The 5,446-nt window shown below is 41.5% G+C and overlaps 1 long non-coding RNA gene across 1 annotated transcript; it reads left to right on the top strand.

The window, feature by feature from the left end:
• The first annotated feature begins 1,234 nt into the window (after positions 1–1,234).
• LOC114010069 (uncharacterized) lies at positions 1,235–5,070 on the top strand. The gene is made up of 3 exons (XR_003551458.1): positions 1,235–1,368; positions 2,466–2,601; positions 4,808–5,070. It is a non-coding gene; the product is annotated as an uncharacterized LOC114010069 (long non-coding RNA).
• The last annotated feature ends 376 nt before the right edge of the window (positions 5,071–5,446 follow it).

Raw genomic sequence — 5,446 nt, 5'->3', positions numbered from 1 at the left:
TCTCCAGTCCTGGTACTGGCGGCTTTGGTATCATACTGGGCCTAAGTAGTACTCAGGAGAGGAATGGAAGGGAAGGGATTGCAGTGTGTCCAGTTCCCATGGGGGTTAATTTCTCACTTTCTCTTTCCAGCTCTCTCTTTCTGGTGAGCCTATATGCCCTATAGCAATAACCAAAAAAAAAGAAAAGAAAACGAAAAAAAGTAGTAACAATGTAAACATTCAAGTGATCCATAGATAAAGAAATATTGTGGGGGCCAGCAGGTGCCATAGTGGTTAAGGCATGGAATTCCCACATGGTTAAATATGGTTTGAGTCCCAGATCTGGTGGTGTGAAACTCATGCTGGGTCTGTGGGTCTGCTTGCCCAGAATACTGAGAGGAGAAAGGAGAAGGGATTTCAGCTAGTGATTTCTTGCTTTCTTTTTTTCTGTCTCTCCAGAAAGCTCATATGCCCAATAGCAAAAATATCTCTTTAAAAAACAAATTATCAGGATAGTATTTTTGTTTTAAGTAATGTTTTTTGATAAAAATTTATTTTATTTATGATAGAGAACGATTCTGGTACAAACACCAGAGAGAGAGATAAGCACCCTAAACAAGGTCTTCCCACCTAAACAAGGTCTTCCCTGCCACAATCCTCTCTTCTGAGCCCTGCATGTCCTCCAATTCTAGGTCTTTTAAATAGATATATGTCCTGCATGATTTCAGGCCAACCCAGAGATTCAAACCCAGTCAACCATTGGCTTCCAGTACTACAGTTAGGTTTGCTACTGATGGTGTCACCAGGCTGGACCATGAAGGTCTTTTTTAATTATAGGGACCAGACGTCTATCTCATAGACTCAGGGAATTGTTCACAATCAGACTATAGGAATCTAGCTCATAGACTCAGGGAATTGTTCACGAGCAAACCAAAACACAGCATGATCGAAACTTACTCATCGACTTAAGAATGGGAGAAGGAAGTCATTAAGATCATTAACAAGTGCTTAAATGGCTACAAAATATGACCTTATCTCAAATAGCTGCAACTTAACTTGTTTATTTGTGTGTGTGTGTTTGCGTGTGTATTTTATGTCCATAGATTTAATGTGAGACATCCTACATTAACCTGGTTTCAATTTGTGTCTTTACCTCTTGTGGTTCTGTGGCTTTGGATAACTTTGTTAACATCTTTGAGTCTCAATGTCATTCTACATAAGTTGTGACCATTCCAATGACATGCCTTACCAATTCGTGGAAGAGCCTCCATAGAGGACCTGCCCCATTGTGAGCACTCAGCAAGTGAGAGCTGTGAGGACAGCCATAACAAGATGGCGGTTTCCACCCTGTGCCCTTGACGTGTGCTTCTGCATGATCTGGGTGCTGGGGTGAGTAGAAGTCCTGAACAAACTAAGCACTTTATAGTAGGTACACAGTTTATCCCAGTCAGAGAAAAGGCTGGTATATTGGATTCTATGGGAAGAACAGTAGCATCAGGGGGGGTAAAAACGTAGGTCATTGGGAGCTTAAGCAGGTATTATTTAAATTAAAGCTACATAAACAGTGTGGGAAAGCCACAGAAAGGGTGAGCTCAACCAAGGTTTGCATTGTGAGGTCAGCTGGTGACGAACTGAGTCAGGAAGTATTTTTTACAAATCCTGATCTGACTATGATTGTCAGATGAGTTTTCCCTGCTAAAGCTAAGAGTTTGTTAGATTATTTTGGATTTTGTTTTGTTTTAGTTTTTTTTGTTATAGAGCATGTGCTCTGGCAAGACAGAAAGGGTGGTGGCAGGAACAAGCAGTTAGCGTAATGGCTATGTTGCTGGACTCGCACGTAGTCGACCGCGGTTCATGTCCCGGACCTGGTGGCTTAAAACTCATGCTGGGCGTGTGTGCGTGCGTCCCCAAGATCCTGAGAGGAGAATGGAGGAGAAGGGATTGCGGCATGATCATCCTCCCTGGGGACTGATTTCTCGCTTTCTGTCTCTATGTCTCTCTCTGTCTGTCTGGCACATGCACCCTATAGCGAAAAAACCTCTCAAAAAAAAAAAGAAAAGAAAGGGTGGTGGCAAGTGAGAAATCACATGTGGAGGGCTGGCCACACCACAGTCCTTTCTCCTCCTTTGTCCTGTTGGTATTTTTTTTTAAATTATTTAACTTTATTGATCGGTTTATTTATTTCAATTTGATCAGAGAGGGATGGAGTAAGGGGGGAGGAATGAGGAAGCTAGCTTTCAGGTCGAGGATTTGAACCGTGGTCACCCAGGTGTGAGTATAACACGCTTAGCCACCTTGCTATCTGCTGACCCCTCCTCTTGGGATTAAAGGCAAGTCCTCACACAAGCCCATTGTGATTTTCAAGAAGTGTCTCAACTTGAACCACTCAGTTGACCACGTGGAACCCAGCTGCATCAATCCTCATACTACCTGCTCGCCTGCTAAAACTTATTTTTTAAAGGTGGTTTTTGGCTTCCCCCTTCCAGACCCCAGTTCTAGTCATGACGGAATCCTTCCAGGCATCTTGATCTCTGCCTCTGCTCCTCCTTCTGTGTTCAGCTTTAAGGCTGTGAAGCTCTCCCCAGCACGGGCTCCCCATTTACAGACCCCAGTGCTATTCAGGTAGGCAAAGTTTCCTCTTTCTCTCTCTCTCTGTCTCTCTCTCATTCATTTCTGTCCATTCTAACTTTTTTTCTCTTTAAAAACAAACAGACAACAAAACACAGCTTTCTGTCCTCTTTGTGCATTTCTCTTGCTAATTTGTCTCTTCTTCTGTACCTAGGACAGAATCCTTCCAGGCATCTTCATCTCTGTCTCTGCTGCCCCTTTATGTGGCATGTTTGTGCACGTCGTAGTTTTTCATTTTTAACCCAATTTTATGTTCTACAACATTATTTGTTTTGTTTTGTTTTTGTTCTCGTTTTGTTCTAGTTCTTTCTTTCTCCTTTGCTTTATCTTCCTATTTCTGTTTCCTACTTTCTTTTTCTTTTACCTTACTTTCCTATTTTACTACTCAGCCCTTACCCACCTCTGCCTAGAGAAGTCTAGGTACATAGTAGCTAAACATCTGAATATTGTGAGTTTTTGAGAATTCTTTGCCCCTCACTGTACTGGTTGTAAAAATAGTAAAACTCCCCTTCATAAATCTGATTTTATTCCTCCTCCTGTGATTCCCACACTGGAGGACACAGTAGAAGGGAGAAAATGGCACCAAATTATTTCACAGGAAGGGAAACACATGAGCTCACAGTTGCAGAATCATTCTCCAACAAATTAGTGAAAAGTGAATACATTACCAAGTGACTAAAAATCGGAGAAGAGCCTCAAGTATGAGAGAATCAAGTCATACATCTCCTGCAATGAAATATGGTAACATTTCTCGAAGTAGGGAAAAATTAGAGGATATTACCAAAACATCAGAAAAAGAATTTAGAATATTGATGATTACAAAACACAATGAGATGCAAGAAAAAGAGGCATTGAGCACCAAGAGATTAAGAAGTCTTTCCATGTTAGGAAAGAAGAATTAGACACCATAAAAAGGAATCAAACTGATCAATAAAATATGAAGGCTGTAATGCAGAAAATCAAAACCTCCCTCAAAAGTATTAAAAGCCAGTAAGAACATGCAGAAGATTGAATCTCAGATGTACAAAAAAAAACCCATCTGACCTAGGAAAAAATTATCAAAATTACTGAGAAAACAACCAAGAAAACGGGGGATAATATATGAGAAATACAAGGTGCCATGAAATACCCAAACATCCAAATTATTGGTATCCCAGAAGGTGAAGAAACTAATATGGGCATGGATAATCTATTTCATAAAATCCTGAAAGAAAACTTTCAAACTCTGCAGAGGCACTGAATCATTCAGACCCAAGAAATATAAAGAACCCCAAATAGAATAATTCCAAGAATATCCTCTCCATGGCACATTATAGCTAGATTGGCCAAAACCACAGACAAAGGCAAGATAGTAAGATTGGCAAGAGAGAAACATAAAGTCACTTACAAAGGCTATCCCATCAGGCTAACACCAGACTTCTCATAGGATACAAGCAAGGGAAGAATGTGGAAATATATTCACAGCATTAAGTGAAAAACAATTTTAACCAAAACGCTATACCCAGCAAGATTATCCTTCATATGGGAAAAGAAGATAAAAACATTTTCAAATAAACTAAACTGGAAAGAATATGCCAACTCCAGACCAGCTCTTCAAGAAATTCTGAAAGGAGTACTATACCAAGAAAACTAAAGACAGACAGCAATAAGAGAACAAAAACAACCAAGAATATGGCCAACATAATCTGGCAACAAGTCTGGAAATATCGATTATAACGTTGAATGTTAATGGACTGAGATCTCCAGTCAAGAGACACAGACTGGCTGAATGGATTAAAAATGGGAAATCCTCCATCTGCTGCCTACAGGAAACCCATCTCATGGGTAACGACATTCATAGATTAAAAGTGAAGGGCTGGAAAAAAGGTATTCTCTGCAAATGGAAACCAACAAAGAGCACGAGTCACTATCCTAATTTCATACAAAATAGACTTTAAGACAAAAATCGTAAGAGGAGACAAAGAACAGCATTATATAGCAGTAAAAGGGCTAATTCATCAGGAAAATATAATGCTTAGAAATATCTATGCACCCAACTCAGGAGCACCCAAATATGTAAAAGAAAGCCTGCTAGATCAAAAGAGAGAGAGATAGACTATAACACACTAATTGTTGGAGATCTCAACATCCCATTCCAGTTCTCCCAGGCCCCCTGATAGCTCCTCCCTGGGCTCTGACCACACTCCCTCTCTCCTGCCAGGCCTAGTGCAGGACCGTGTTTTCTTGTCACTTGTGCTCAGTCCTTCATCATTGCCCGAGCGAGCCCCAGTCCTTGCCCACAGCTCAGGGAGCTGCATCCAGGTGTCTTCACCTGCACCATCAGGATGAAAGGTTACCTGCTGGAACCTGCCTGACAGGTTAGGCAAGGCCCTTCTGTGTGCAGGTAAGTTAGGAATACTTTCTTATGTATCAATTGTGTGTGCAAATTTTCATATGTATTTATTTTTTTCCTTTTTGAGAGAGAGGGGGGTGTTTTAATGGGTCTTGCTGTGTCCCCATCTCCCTGCCCAGCCTCCCCTTTAGCCAGGATCCCAGGCAGCTGCAGCCTTGCCCAGCATGTTCAGGTTGGCCCAGGCCCTGCACATGGGGCCCTGCACCAATAGGCAGTGGGGCTGTCCGTGTTCCTCCACAGCTGGGGACTGGAAATATCGATTATAACGTTGAATGTTAATGGACTGAGATCTCCAGTCAAGAGACACAGACTGGCTGAATGGATTAAAAATGGGAAATCCTCCATCTGCTGCCTACAGGAAACCCATCTCATGGGTAACGACATTCATAGATTAAAAGTGAAGGGCTGGAAAAAAGGTATTCTCTGCAAATGGAAACCAACAAAGAG

The sequence above is a fragment of the Tupaia chinensis genome, unplaced genomic scaffold (genome assembly GCF_000334495.1).
Source record: "Tupaia chinensis unplaced genomic scaffold, TupChi_1.0 Scaffold000704_1, whole genome shotgun sequence".
In the NCBI taxonomy this organism is placed as follows: Eukaryota; Metazoa; Chordata; class Mammalia; order Scandentia; family Tupaiidae; genus Tupaia; species Tupaia belangeri.
Note: the sequence above shows the minus strand (reverse complement) of the source record. Positions and strands in the feature narration are given on the sequence as shown.